Source organism: Hippoglossus hippoglossus, chromosome 24 (genome assembly GCF_009819705.1).
Source record: "Hippoglossus hippoglossus isolate fHipHip1 chromosome 24, fHipHip1.pri, whole genome shotgun sequence".
NCBI lineage: Eukaryota > Metazoa > Chordata > Actinopteri > Pleuronectiformes > Pleuronectidae > Hippoglossus > Hippoglossus hippoglossus.
The window spans coordinates 12,002,813-12,018,911 of NC_047174.1; the positions used below are offsets into that span (position 1 = coordinate 12,002,813).

The 16,099-nt window shown below is 40.6% G+C and overlaps 1 protein-coding gene across 13 annotated transcripts in view; it reads left to right on the plus strand.

Moving 5' to 3' along the window:
- Positions 1-11,068: 11,068 nt before the first annotated feature.
- epb41l2 (erythrocyte membrane protein band 4.1 like 2) overlaps positions 11,069-16,099 on the plus strand; it is a 50,426-nt gene continuing 45,395 nt past the window's right edge. For 9 of the 13 annotated variants that reach the window (XM_034580831.1, XM_034580838.1, XM_034580836.1 and 6 more), the window contains exon 1: positions 11,072-11,241. The gene's annotated coding sequence lies outside the window, so the exon portion shown is untranslated. Of the gene's footprint in view, positions 11,242-16,099 lie in introns of all 13 variants that reach the window. The other 4 variants (XM_034580841.1, XM_034580840.1, XM_034580839.1 and 1 more) reach the window with 3 other exon arrangements.

Genomic DNA, 16,099 nt, shown 5'->3' on the forward strand with positions numbered 1-16,099 from the left:
CAGCTTGAACGAACTCTCGCCGTCCTCTTTTAAGGTAACGTTCTTTCTTGGAGAAAGTGAATGAGGGAGGCAGATGGAAAAGAGCTAGAAAATGAGGCAAAGACGCTGTGAGACAAACATATAAAAAAGTGGCAGCAGAAGTAAACACAGAAGAAGAAGAAATGCTACAGAATCTCCTCAACCTTTGTACTCAGATTCAAGTAATTGTTTGTGCTTAAGGAGAGGTGCATGTACTTTTCTTCAAACATTTAAATGTAGAACATTTTAGGTGGAAGCTGCTTTATTAGTGTGGAACAATTTGCTTCTCGGTTTCCGTGCAGCCGTAGCCATAGTGTTCTTGTCAGTCACATTCAGGAACCAAAACTCGTCATTTTGACCCCTGAATCAAAACGTTACTCCAACATTACTGCAAATGAAAATGTCACATTCAGGCTCCAGTAATAATGCAACTGAATGCAACTGTTGATCCTCATTTTAGTGGGTTTAGTGATTAGGTTCATTTTCTATATGTTTATGAACAAGAGCAAGAGGTTGTAGAATTATAAGTTATGCAAATAGGATTCACTGTGCTATGAAAGAGGAGCTAACAGCTGGTGTGTGATACTCAGAGATCGACAGCGCTTAGAAACTCATATTCCAATAAAGACTTTGCAGATTGCAAATTCATTCAAAGCATTAGGAGTCCAATTCTTTCACTGCACTGTTACTTTAACTCTCTTAACTCATTCGAGCATGTACCTCCGCCAAGGCCCAACAGTCCCTTAAATTCCATCAACCTGCACCAAAATGCACAGACTTATTGATAATCAAAATAATAAAGGTCTATGAATTATCCCCTGGGAAACAGCACATCCTTCAATCAAGTTTTCGTGAAAATCTGTCCAGTAGTCTTTGTGAAATGCTGCTAACTAACATACACTAATAAAAACATAACATCCTCGTCGGAGGTAAAAAGCATGAGCAAGATGCTAATTAGCTTTGTGCAGTTTTTATAATAGGAAATTTCAATGGACAGTCATCCTCTCATCATTCGGCTAAACACTGAACTACTGTTAAGTATTTCAGTAAACTGCCGTTGAACTGTGTTGCATCCGATTCAGTTCATTCACTATCAAACATAGTAGAGAGGTCATGTTTTTATTTACCACAATGTGATCAGTTCTGTTTTGCAGGGCAAAACTAAACTGGAGCATGAGGTTTTGAAGTTGTTTTCCAACTCAGACCTCCAGTTTGTTCAAACATACCAGTGGCCTTGTCATGTGCTGAGCTTCCAGCAAACGGTCCTGGGACGTGTTCTGATTGCACTTAAGACATTGGGCCAAGGATTACAGGGGTAAACATGGGATTTCCTTGTTGGGGGAGTGACGCAGAGAGACAGAGGCAGGAAACCGTCTGAATGGCTCGTCTCTCGAGTGGCTCAAAAGTGCTACTTCTTTCACACTGCATAATTACTTCTCTACGCTTATAAGACGTAAACAACCAAAAACAAAAAAAACAAGCAAAGGCCACAAGAGGATGAGGGTGGTCTGAGGGGGAGAGAGAGAGAGAGAGAAAAACAGGGACAAAAAGAGGGAGAGGGAGAGCAGGCGAGGACTGAGAGAGCTGGGTGAAGGAATAAAGAGCGAGAGAGAGGAAAGAGAGGTGTATACAGGCTATTTTGGTTCAGCTGTCTATTCTAAGTCTTTCATGCAGAAGTAGTGGATTTACTTTCTGTGAAATGGCTCAGTTGTTGCAGTAGAAGAGCACCAGCCACCAGAAACTGTTGAACTACATCACAAAGACTTTTTTTTCTCTGTGCACTGAAGAACTATTTTCCCACAGAGAAATCATCAAAGTTTCACAGAATAAAATATATATAAAAGGGTTTGAACTGAGATGTTTCTCAAAAGTGTTTAAACACTAGGCTAAGCTTTAAAGTCTATCTGACAATTTAGGGTTCTTCATTAGGGCTTAAAATAATAGGGCCAAATACAACAGAGAATATTAATTGTACTGCTGCAGTATATTTCTTGGACACAGAGGAAAAGAGAAAGGCATTAGAAAAGCTGCAACCAAATGCATATGTGTATCTCCACTTCCCTTTAAAATAATAGTATTTTCCATTAAGATAACTTGATGACATCCCAACATTATTATTCAGACATTACATCGTATTAACCCCAAACAACAACAGCCGTGATTCGAAGCCTCACTCGGACCATGACTGTGCTCATGTGTCATAACCATAAACTAAAAAGAAAATAATCTCCATAGCAGAACAAAAGCGGCAGCTGTAATAAAACTAATTTGGCAAAATATAAACAAACACTGGAATAACTGCAGATATTTGAACTACCTCAAAATGCTGTGTGTTTCAGTGCAGCCTAATGTCAGATTGAGTGGGACTGTGTGATTATTCAAACTGTCCACTTGCCTACACAAGTGGGCAACAAACCTACGTACAGTACACGGAATAAAAAACAACTCACATGACTAAAAGGTTTGGAAGACGTTGAAGATTGTTACTTGAAATCTACAGAGATTTGATTAAGAGTACATGATGTGAATTTCTTTCACTGTGAATCTCTGGGAGTATTACATTAAGTCATTTTTTGATATGATTATTGCATCATTGTTAGCATAGTTTATTAGAAATAAAGTGCAATAGATCTGTCTGGTAATAAAACCATATCACAGGAAGCTCTGGAAACTTGACTATGATCCCATTATTTATCAATATTGCAATAAAAAAAATGACACCCACTTCAACAGAGGATTGCCATGTCGCTCATTCCAATCAGATGGCCTAAATCTAAATAAAAGTTAAAGCTCAGTGGTTACAAAAATGGAGAAATGGACAAACACACAAAAAGGATTATTATTTAGGGCTGCAGCAACGCATGGTCAATACATTTTTGGAGTATTGACAGAAAAGTAATCTGCAACTGTTTTGATAATTATTTCCAAGTAATTTTTTAAGTTAATAATAGCAAAAAAATTGAATGTTCTTTCTTCTCCAGTATGATGGTGTGCTGTTTCTCCTCTAATGTGAACTTTAAGTGAATGTTTGAGACAATTGGACGGACAAAACAAGCAGACATCTCATGACGTCATGTGAAGGACATTTTATAGACTGAAACAAATGAATCATGAGTAATGGAGAACAGGGCTGTGTGCTAAACAATAGTAATAATTATTGGGATGAATTTTTTTATATTTATACATATATGTGATGATATTTTTTTAGATAGTTTTTTATCTCAATAACATTTGTGGCTGTATCGCCCCGGCCCTAATCAAGAAAAACCACCAGCAAATGGTTTCTTAATTAAAATGATTATTTCTTTGGTGACCTCAAAACAAAGTAATCTAATTACCTAGTCCTAACAATGCAAATGGGTCCCTGCAGCTGCTCCTGTTTTGGCTGTGCGTGGCTGCAAGTCGAGCCCTGTGTCTCCTCCTGTTTTCTGTCTTTTAGGAGCAAACAGCCCCAAAAAAAACCTTTTGCTCGGCTGAGGGGAGAATTTGCAGAAAATCTGGAAAAACCTGAGCTTCAGTTATTTTGAAAGTAAATATTTGAGTTCAGTCCCCCCCCCCCCGAGCTAAACCTCAACGAGATAAGATGAGGTGTTGGAAATGATAAACTCCTCTCATAGCTCAGGTTTCCACACATAGTATGAGACAAAGAGCAGGTCTATCGAACACCTCCTGCCTCTGCATGTGCATGTGCACCACAGGCGTGTGCTGAGAAAGTTGAATACACTTTACTGAACTTTTATCCAGAAAGACAATGACCTGGAGGAGCTGGGCTTTTCTTACCTTGAGCCTCGTCCCCCTGCAGAGCTTCTTCTCCTTCTTCTCCTCCTTCTCGTTACTGGTGTGAGTGATGTTGGAGGCAGAAACCAAAATAACCCGAGGACAACTCTTCTCTTTCTGTCTGTGTGAGAGACACTAGTTCACCGACACCATCTCACTCTCTCCTTCTCCTTCGGCATTATAAACAGAAAGAAAAACTTGTTCGACGCTGCGGCCGGTTCTTCTGACTTCTTCTTCTTCTTCTTCACCTCCTCCTCCACAGAAGATTTCAAAATGTCTCTCTCCCTCTCCAGCAACTCTTCTCTTCTCTTCTCTTTCTCTCTCTTTGGGGTGAACTTCGGAGGGGGTCGGAGCCGAGCCGAGCCGAGCCGAGAGGTCCTGTCACAGTCGGGTCCCACTTTGTTCTCTGGAGAAATAAAGTTGTTGTTTTTTTTTTTTTACCGGAGTTTTCTGTTGACACGCGCCGCTCGAGCTCCTCTCAGCTCGTAGTAAAGAGTTGGTCTGCGCGTGAAGCCGGAAGCGACAGGACAGTCTCTCTCTCTCTCTCTCTCTCTCTCGCTCTCGCTCTCTCTCTCTCTCTCTCTCTCTCTCTCTCTCACTCTCTCTCTCTCACTCTCTCCACTTCACTGTTTAACTTGCTCACACACACACGTGCGGGGAAGCCCTCACACATAAACACAAGCGCGTGCACAAGCCTGATTTACAGGATTAACAATGTCAGAATAAATTGTGAAATGATATTGAACATTACCGTCCATTAACTTATCTGTAATAGCCTTTATATAAATATATATTTGATTATGCAATCGGTCTGTTTGTGTGTTCTGTTTTTTCTATTACTCAAATCAGTAGAATTTGAATGTATTTGTATTCCCATGACATACACTACGAGATAGGTTAAGGGAAGATAAGATACGATACGATCAAATAAGATAAGATGATATGAGATAAGTTTAGATAAGATGGAATAAGTTGAGATAAGATGAAATAAGATGAGATGAGATGAGATGAGATGAGATAAGATAAGATGAGATAAGTTGAGATAAGATGAAATAAGTTGAGATAAGATGAAATAAGATGAGATGAGATGAGATGAGATGAGATAAGATAAGATAAGATGAGATAAGATGAGATAAGATGAAATAAGTTGAGATAAGATGAAATAAGATGAGATGAGATGAGATGAGATGAGATGAGATGAGATGAGATGAGATGAGACAAATTCTATGCACTGATGTCCCCATACCTGTGACTTTGACACTTGACACTTTACAAATAACAATAACTGTACATTTGCACAATTCCTCCCCCCTATATATATGATGAATAGTTTTCATACTGAGATGGTAAATGCTCTGAGTGTGGACATCGCAGCAAAGGCTGGTTACCATGGATACTGGAGATTCTCTCCAGTGTTTCCACTTGAGACAGGAAACACTCAAGTCAAGTTTGTCTGTTATGTGTGGGGGCAGAGTCTGGACGGCAGGTGGCTGCTGGGAAAATCTGGCCTCGACCTCTGAGATGATTTGGAAATAAAACCGACGGAAACCGCAACTGCGAAATATCTTCCAAGTGAAATAAACAGAACTGGACAGTGTCATTAATCTGCGGATCAGTAATTATATCCACATGTTGAGGCATTGGTGTTGCATCTGCCTACATCCGCCCAGTATAATCAAGGCAGTCATAGTGAAACTGATAATAGACTAAAGAAAGTTAGAACAAAAGACATTTTAAAGATCAGAATAAACTTTTTTTTTTTAATTTTAAAGGTCCCATGTGTAAGATTCAAGTAACAGAAATGGAAAATAATATCCACGATCATGTTTTCATTGATGTAGAAATATATTTGTTTTCTTAGAATGAAAACTCAACATCTACATAACGAGCAGGTCCTCAAAGTTCTCCATGTTGCCCCGCCATGTTTGTGAAATCGCCCAGAATGGGAACGGAGGGGTGAGGGGAACAGTTGGTTGCAATATGACCCGTCAAAACTAGATGTCACTAAATCCTGCACATTAAACATTATACTAGGGATACGATAGCCTACTTTTTTCTTGTCATATTCTATGGAGGTTTGACTTATTACATTCATAGCAAGTAAGTAATGCTTATTTTGCCACAGTAATGAATAACTGTAATGTTGGGATAGTTCCGAATCAGCTGTATATCAAATGTACGTGAACATTTTTCAGATTTACTGTTGTAACGGAGACATTTCATGAAATGTTCTGAGGATGTCTAACTCTACTTTCATCATCAGCTACTGTACTAAACTGGGGTGAGCAATGGATTTTCCGCTCTGCTCTGCTGGTATGAAAAACACAAAATTCCTCACATTTTTTTCCAGGAAATCTTCATCATGATTGGGGGACATTGTGTCGAGTGTGAAAGAATGTAAAGAAGATCCCAGCCGGAGAAGAATGGGGCTCTTCTCACAAATAAACTTGTTTAAAACTTAATTTTTTGGGAAATGGAGATAATCTCCCTCTTCTTCCTCACATAAATCACAATGTTTTCTAGATTATAAAAATGTTTAAACACATGGCCAGACTGCAGTGAAGCTTAAGTTCAGTTCTTCCCTCGTCTGTCATAGATTCAAATATGACTCTGGTGATGCAAAGAGTGGATGCTGCCCTCTAGTGGTAATTAAGTATTAAGCATCAAATATTGGCAGCTAATGTTCTGGGGGTCAGGAAAAATTTGTTCTCGACTTGTAAAAGAAAAAAACCTGTTAAAATATATATTTTTTAGAATTAAATGAATTAAAAATTAATATAGTGTGCCTAAACACACTATATGACAGTAACATTTATAAGTTATATATAATATGAAAATATTATTTTAACACATGTTGTTATACTTGAGGTTATCATTTTCATTCGGGCTCTTCAATGGAACGGCGGCTAAATATGTAAGAAAGTGTTGAAGTCTGGGGATTTCAACTTTTTTTAATGGTTCAAATTTAATGTTTCCTGAGGAGAATTTATTCAAGAGACATCTTCCCCAATTATTCTGCACGTGATCATGTGATACTTTCCATTCATAGAGTCAATATAACAACACAGAGCCATTCTGTGTTAATAATTGATGGGTTTGCGTGAGTGTGAAGTAATAGATATTTCGCACTCACACAAAACAAACATAAGTGTATTTCCCTGTTTGAGCTTTCTTAATTCAAGACACACACATAAACACACACACACACGCTCACACACACGCTCAAACCCTAAGTTAAATGGACACTCGTGCACATGCATCATCGTATTAGTGAGAAGATAATGATGCCACCCATGACAATTATCGACCTGTTTCTATTGATCTGTCCATCAGGTTGTTTCTGTGTGAGAAGTTCTGCCTCCTCCTCTCTCTTCCTCCGTTTCTCACCTGACACCTGATGCTGGAGTTTAGAGTTACAACAACACAAAAAGACGCCTTGGGCAAAGAGGGAGCCGGAGAGCTGCTGGCTGACATTTTATCAAACTAAAATGTGAGCTGTCTATAGATGTGTATTTGTCCAATGTCTTTGTATGTGTTTGACACGTGAAGAAGGACATGCAGGAGAATACTCTGTCCTCTGAGGCAGCTTGTTCCACATTATCAACTGGCCATCGGGTAAGATGCAGCTTGATATGTATGATGTGCATTTTATTGTTTTTAGTGCAAAAGCTTGTGCATGCCTTCAGACTGGGTGTGCACATTTATGCATGTGTTTATGTGTATACAGCCTGAATACTGAGGGCAACTGTGCGGATCTATTTCTAAATATATGTTTGAATAGTGGCACAAACAATGGGTTTGTGCATACGATTGTTTTAAATACAACTTTATCTTAAGAGGTTTATTGGTATAAGAAATAGCATTCTAGCATTAGCAACCTCTTCCATTGCTGACCACAGATAACAGGTACCTGTTGCCTGGGCCATAATTTAATGCACTTACACCAGGATACAGGTTTTCAGGGTTGATTGGTGCCTGAGTTCTGCTTACTGTTCCTCAGAACAGAGCTCAGAGTTTCTGCAGGACGATAGTTGTTCTGGACAATGTTTTGCCTGCCAGATGGCTGTGTCAGGGTAATTCCCCTCAGGAGGACTCGCTGCTAATCCTCCACAGAATCTGTATTGGCTTGATCTCATGCCTGCATGGAGGAAGCCGGACAGCTAGCCCTCTGTAGCTCACCGACTGTACGGGACACTTGTTTCTGAGAGCCAGGCCTGTTGGCGTTAAACTTGTTAGCCAGGTTGATCAGCTCCGCACTTTGGGCCTGCAGGCAGTCAGGGTTATCTTAAATATATTGGCTTAGTATTATACAGTATAGTGCACTACAGAGCAGGAGTCACAGAGGTGGAGAGACATAGCAGAGAAGACAGAGCGAGGAGAGGGAGAGAGATAGAGCAGATCAGGCTGATTAGAGTCAAGACGTGTGTTAACCTCAGTGTGTTTCCACAGTATGGGACCTTTTATAATCAGGTACATTTTTCTGTCTTCTTTTACTTGTTATTAGAGATCTAGAAAAAGTGTGAAGCAGTAACTGTATGTTTGTGTTATAGCATTCAAACTGTCAAAGAGATAATTGCTTTACTCTACAGTTAGTTACATGCAGGTGCAAGAGCAGATTTGACCGTTTGTAAATGGTGAACAGATTGTCCTCCGAGGATGTTTACTACGGTCCAAACGGAGGCTGATAAAGGTCAATCTGTTCTGGCTGCATCCTCTTCAGCGGGTTGCAATTCAATTTAAGGGCTGACGAGGCCAAAAGGTGGGAGGGAGGTGACTTTAATTCTCTCAGCTCTGTTTCATTTGTGTGATTAAACGTCTTGTGTGGGTCATTCTGCGAAACATGTAGATAGATAGATGGCATTAGATTAATACAAGCCTCTGTCACGCCATGGAGGACGGTCAACTGTGTGCCGCTGTGTTGTTTGTGCTGCTCTGGATGCCCAGGAGTCAGGGGTGAACAGGAATTAGCTGTGTCACTTTCCCTGATGAGCAAATTGGATGAACACAGTCACCGATTAAAATCCATTGGATTTTATTTTCCCCCTGTCATTCTCATCACAACGTCGGGATCATAACAGTAGTAAAAAGCAGAATTATGTATGTAATGTCGCTGCATGGCACATTATTATAATCCCTCATTACTTAACCTTGATTTTCAGCTGATTTGCTGCTGTATGATAAAATGAATATGTTGATGTGATGTAAAAAAAAACAACAAAGGGTTCAAAGCAATGTCTGATTTCCTGTGCTTGTGCCCCTCTATGTGTTTGTGTGTGGACGCTCCGCTGGCCCACTGTGACCTGCTTCTCTGCTGGACCCTCTGCTTGTGGTGAGTTCACTCAAACGCATTTCATGGCTACTTGATTTGTGGCTGTGGGTCCACATCAGGGTACAAAATACGATAACTGATACGTTACCATCGTAAATATATTCCCTTCTGTTGTCTGTTTACGTCACAAAATGTTTTAATATCAGTATTTCACTTGTTAAACCTTCTCCTGCAAACTACAGTTGTTTTATTCAATGACAACACAGGCGTTGTTAGTTTGTGGTTGTTTACTCCTCTTTCATAGATGTACAATCTCCACGCTGCCTTACACTATAAGCCAATTAGTTGAGCTTCTCTAATCTGGGTGAGGGTGTGTATACAAAGATGGGAGTGTGTCTTTTTTTGTGTGCGCACAGTAGCCGTGTCTTATGTAAATCAATGACCAGAGTGTCCTTTGTGTGTGTTTGTGTGTGTGTGTGTGTGTGTGTGTGTGTGTGTGTGTGTGTGTAAGAGGTAATTAACATAATCAAATAATCACTTCATGAGTCCAGTATCATTAAATATTTTAGGTGTGAATTCTTAACATGGATGTTAAGCATCAGCTGTAATTTGCAATAAATTCTTATGTCTATTGGTTACTTACATACAAACACTTTGACCAAAGATATACAGTCCATATACATTGTCATTATATGTGGCAGGACTTTCTTACAGATGCACTTAAATTAAAATCAGTCATGACAAGCGGCTTTTAAAAGCTGTCGATCTCATCAGTGCTGAGAAATGAAAAAATTTGAAATGAAAAATTCTTTAATGCTGCGACTTACAGAGCAGTTACCGAATGTAGCTCCATTAGAGGACACCTTTAATATCCATATGACTGTACTGCAGTGTATCTCAAACACTGGGGTCACGGTTAAAATACTTATATTATTTAAATAAGAGCCAACACTGTAGAGTAATCACCAGTTTGTCTAAAGCTTGCATGTTTGAAATGACTGGGCTGAGAAAATATGATTACCAAAGTTTGCAAAATGGAAAACAAAAGCCAAAAGAAAGAAATACAAAAAAAGTTGTGATGCATCTTTGGGCGATTCAAGCATGTACACACAAATGACAAAGTTATTGAAGTCTGCTACTCGTCAGTGGTGATGGAACTTTGCAAAGCATTGAACTACAGCCAGGTTGATCACTTTTTTGGGTCCCCTAGAACAAAATTTCGATGTCGTTTTCACAATATTTGCATGTATTGTGACGTTTTGCAGCACATTTCTATATTTTCATGTATTCTGACTTTTTGCAGTACATTTCTATATTTGCATGTGTTCTTACTTTTTGCAGCACATTTCTATATTTGCATCTGTTCTAACTTTTTGCAGCACATTTCTATATTTGCATCTGTTCTGACTTTTTGCAGCACATTTCTATATTTGCACATGTTGTAATTTTTTGCAACGCATTTGTATATTTGCATCTGTTCTTACTTTTTGCATCACATTTCCATATTTGCATGTGCTGAGACTTTTTGCAACGCACGTGTCCTCAAATTGATGAAGCTGTTTTCTTTACTTGCACGTGTTTCTTCTATTTGCACGTGTTTTCTTAATTTGCAGTGCGTTGAGCCCTCTCGGCCACCGTAAAGAATACCTGCAAATAGCAAAAACCAAGCAAAACTTATATTACAATCAACATCGCCTACTTCCCGTTCAATTTGGTGAGTTATCGAATTTATTCAGGCCCTCAAAAGGCGCTTAATTTTGCAACAGAAGAAAAGCAAACAATCTGAGCAAATAAAAAATCCCATCAACACACTGCAGTAGCTCAGTTCGATCTGTAGAGGGCGCTGCCTCGCCACACCACCGCTTCTACAGCCGCGTCGAACGTCCCTCCAACGCCAGTGGACAGCGCGGGCGACCAATCACAGCCCACCGTCTAATACAGTAATCCCTCGGAGCCAATGAGGGGCGGCGAAAAGATGTTTCTCACTGTATGGGGCGGGCGTTGGGGGGATGATGGACACGTCTTGCTCTCGGCGGTGCTCAGATTGAGGACTGGAGCTTTTTTTCTGGAGACTGACTGAGAGAGTGTGTGTTTTTTCTGGAGGAGAACCGAGAGAGAGAGGCCACGTTTTTTCTGGAAAAGTTCCCCCCGACACGCATCTTCGGACATCGCCACAGGTAACACGCGCTTCCTTTTAAACCCATTTGTCGTCACGTGATCCGCGCATCGCCCGCTGCTCCGACGCGTTCTGTGTGTTTTTTAGAGTTTTTTTTTTTCAAATCACAGGTAGGTAGGTGCTCGAACCTGCACCGACCGCCACACCGACTCTGGGCGGGTTAGTGTAGCGGCCACGCGAACACAATGGTTCCCCCGTGGAACCCGTTACTCCCCAGGTTGCAGTCATGCCTTCATGGCGCCCCTCTTCTCCCACATTATCCCGGGTATCATCACCTCAACTCCAGCTCCCTCGCTCGGGGCATGGCTTCGTGTGGTTAGCATCACGCAACACTAGCTAGCGCTTTCCCCGGGAGAAGCGTGTTTTCAACGGTATTCTTGTTTTTAAACAATGCGGTATTGCGTTACGCCGTATTTCCTGGTGTAGGTGAATTCCACCGGTTGTTTTCTTTCACCACGCCAACGCAGTGGTTACGTTTCGATTCGACCGCACGTCCACGTTACGTGCGGGGCGATTCATTTATAGCTCGCTTAAGTAAACAAACAGTAGTTTTTTTTTCTGTTTGTTTTTTTGGGGCTTTCAACGTTTGATTTGACGTCTTTTCACGTGTTTCAGTTTGCGTGCAGAGCTTCGTGCAGCTGCAGCCGAACCAGGACACGTTGTTTTTTTTACTACGTAGAAACGAGTGGTATTCGTTTTCTTATGGGTTTAGTGTGGTCGGAGGAGTGTTTACATAGATGGCCGGGAAATGCAGCCCTGTTTGATTTAGAGTCTCAAAAGGTTTTTTTTCACATGGTGATGTGCTGGGTAGAAAAACATGGCCCGGGGGGGTAAAAGAGAGCTTCCATTAGAATGCAGGGAAAACAGCATGTGTTAAGTGTCAGTTTCATAATCAACATATGTCTAAAAGAATGAGGACGTTACTCGTGCTAAGAGAATTCCCGAAATGCTGTGATGAACTTCCTTTGGAGGCTGACCACCATCCAGAAAAGTGGTTTTCTATTTATAAAGACACGAACCAGACAGAAAGGAAGCAACTTGCTCTTGTTCGTGTTTGTGATAAGAAACTTTATGGCCTATTAAAACTTTTTAAGTCACTGATTTTTACCACATCACAGATTTTGAGTGTGAAGCAACTTCTTTTTCAGGTTGTAATCAGAAACCCGTTAATTCTTTTCAAACTCTCGAAGCCACTTAAATGACCATGCATGTAAAGGATGATGTTTACCATATAATGCATGGGTTTCTGCAGTAAATATTGTTTCAGCTTTGAGGGGTCCTCCCTTATCTGCTTCCCAGTTTCTGTGAACGCATCATACTTTTTGTCTGCTGACATATACAGTACATTGAGTACTCAACATATGTGTGTTTCCCACACAGACACACATAGAAGTCATATATTGACAGGAGTCAAGGCCTCAAGTGCTTCAAAGACAGACAGGCCAACTAACTAACTATCGGCAGACTGGTCTGAGCTGAGGTTGTGCTGATGGGTGTAAAAACATATTGATTGCATTAACTAATTTCACTCTAATGCATCGAATCAATATAGTGTATGGTGCCACTGTCAGTCATATGAAGTCTAAAACTTTGGAAGCAGTTTCTCTTTTTGATCTTTAATAATAACTATCCTACAGGTGTTTGATGTTTGCCATAGCATTACTGAGGCTGAAACAGGCAGACTAATATTAGGGCACCTAGCCATGCACTTATATCTTCCTCTAATTATATGTCTGTGTGGCTAAGTACTCATCACCTTAATCAGTGCAGCTCAGCCTGTTGGTGCCAGTTGGCCTTCTTGTCTTTTCCCCCTTGAGGGAAAGGAAGGTAGGTTAGATAGATATAAAGGACACGAGAGCAGGGGCGACAGTGGTGCACAGTTTGAGAGACTTGGGGATAATATGTCTGCTTGTGGTTTATTGTCTGTCATGATGGTTGGACATTGGGTATGAAGTATGGGACTATAAACCCTCTGCATCAGGCTCCCATGGGTGATGCTATGACCCTAAAAGAGCCGAGTTGGGAGCCTTGTGGAACTGAGCGAATTATATAAGAGAGCCATCATCCATCCGGCCGCCCAGCCACCGAGCTACATTAACGCCAGTTTGCCTTGTCTTATCGTTTTTTCGTTTGTGAGGATTATTGACTTGGGCATGTGTCAAACATGGCCACACTTCTACTATTTCTGTGGGAGTATTTACTCAAGTATGTTGACATTACAAAAGTTGTGTCACTGTTCAGTTTGACCACAGAGACGAAAGTACAGAGTGAGAAATTGTTGAAACATGGAGAGACTAAATCCTAATACCTGTACGATATAATGCAGTCAAATGCAACAACACAGATTGTTGACCACTGGGTTTATTTAATGCTTCTTCTTGCACAGTCTCAACTGAAAATGATTTGCCTCACAAGGGCTTTTGTATTTGATTTCATATTGTGTTACAGGTTCAAGTTAGTACAGCAGCAGCACATGTGGGTGCACTTTCAGTCAAGAAAGAAAAAACACTTCCATATAGGTTACACCTATCTTTGTGCATAGTCATGTAGTATAAAGGGTTAGGAGAAGCTTGCAGTACATTGTATCACTCTGGTGTGTTTTTCCTGTCAGGCTTGTCTCTACCTCTCTCTGTGTATATAGTTAATCTATGATCTTCAGTGCCATGTTTATTCTCAGACTCCGGGGATGAGTAGAACAGTGGCAGCTCTGTGAAACCCGCTAATGAGAAGCCTTAATTGCTTGTTCTGGTGGGAGAATCCGCTCATTAATCGTAGCTGGAACTAACCCTGGGTTCACTAGAATGAGAGTACAATCAAGTTTTTTTTTTTTCTCCTCAATATTGCCATCGTCGTATCGGTTCATGTTTGGATCTGTGAATCTTGTGTATTTTTTAATGTGTTTTTGGTGGCTTGGCTCTTCCCAGTCTAAAAGTTTGTCTTACACTTTGGTGTCAGAGCACTGTAAGTTAAAATGAAAAGAAACTAGCTTGAATTGTTTTTTCAATAAATTACATTTTTCGTTTAATATTTTATCACTTAGCAGTTTGGTGTGTGTTGCCAAGTCTGTATCAAACCAGTACAAATGCAGGTAAGGCAAAAAAAGGAAATTGGGAAAGTAGAGATAAAGTGATCAAAGGAGAAAGAGAGAGGAAGGCAGAAACAAATGGAGAGGAAGCGAGCACGAGTGAAACAGAGAATGAGTGAGAGCGACAGAGAGGGTGAGAGATATTGCTTAATCATTCGGAAAGGCTATGGGAACATCCCTGTGTGTATGTGTGTGTGTGTATTTTCATCCTGACCCTGTGAGTTCAACAGGAGCAAAAAGTGTCACATCAGCTCAGGGTCACGGACATAGTCCTACTGTCCCACATCAGTGTGAATGACCGGCGGGGACTGTGTTTTTAGAAAAGTGGTGTGTACAGGATTAAAAATCAATCCTACAAGGCACAAAGCCGCAAATGCAGTTCTTCACATTTTCTCCGCTTTGTCCCGGGCTGTGAAAGTGGTCTCATATATCCACAAAGCTCACTTCAAGGCTTTAATATCTCCCCCATTGTTGTAAGATTGGGACGGTCACAACAATTACCAAAGTGGACATATTCTACAGTGTAGCGATCAGCTGTGACCACTGAGTATTAGCCTGTTGCTTTGTGGGCAGCTTGGCCAGCAGGATTCAGATTCACACAGGGAAGATCAGAGAGGCGTGGATGAATGGAAACTGTAATGCAATGCTCAGCTTATTACTGGTACAGAGACGGGGGGGGGGATGAGGGGTAGAAAAATGAAAGGAGGATAGAGATGTTGAGGATGTGTGTGATGGAGGCGGTCGGCTGAATGGCCCAAAAAGTAATTAATAGTTTTTGTTGTAGTTGTTTTTAAGAATAAAATGATATCTTAATTGCAACAAGCTTAACAAAGTCAATTAGCCTCGAGTTTGACTGTATGTTTGAATTGTGTGTAGTCAAGTGTCAATGCTCCATTTGAGGAGACAAGAAGAAAAGGGTAACATTTTACATCGAGAGGAGGCAAACTGCCTTCCCCAGCAAGTGTCCTGCTCTGAAAGAAGCGATAGAATGAAAACACAGGGGTGGGGAGTGTGGGCCTGTGGCTTTGGCAGGGGGCCGAACATAGTTAAAAACAGATTAATCAGCATAGGGTCACATTCTCACAGAGAGAGGCTGAGCAGAACACGGCCAAGCCTTCATCTTTTAGAGGCTGCATCTTTAGGAAATGTTGGCACAGAGGTTTGATCAGAAAATACAGTGCTTCAGATCTGTTTGACCTAGAATATAAGCAAAATACCAATTAGGAAACTGTTGTACATTGTAGAAGTACTTTTGAAAGCAAATTCCAATATATGTTGAGCCAACATGAAGCAAAATTTATAATGAAATGAATTTCTTTGTCACTCATTCATTCATCCGGTCATTAATTAATTTAGCCATACATTTAATTCATTCATCATGTGTGGACTATTCATTTATTAGTTCATTCATTCAGGCTGTCAATAAAAAGGTCTAAAAGGCTTGCGTGTAAGAGAAGAGAGGATTCACAGGGGAAGGGGAGGAAAAGGAAGTAAGAGGAGTGTCTGGGGCAAGAAGGTTGAGAGGGAGAGTGGACTTGCTGGCTTGCTCATTAATCGTTTTTCAGGGGCTTCGAAGTTAGTAAAACATTTTGGAAAGAGTGTAAAGAACCCAGTGAACCGTGTGAGGTTGGGATTCAGACCGACAAAGCAGCATCGATAGATGGTTTTTCCCACAGCTCAAAAATATACAGCACAAGGGCGGTGAGATGGAGCGCCAAAATAAAAAAATGTAATCAAAAAAATGAATTATAAATATAAACAAATAATAAATGAA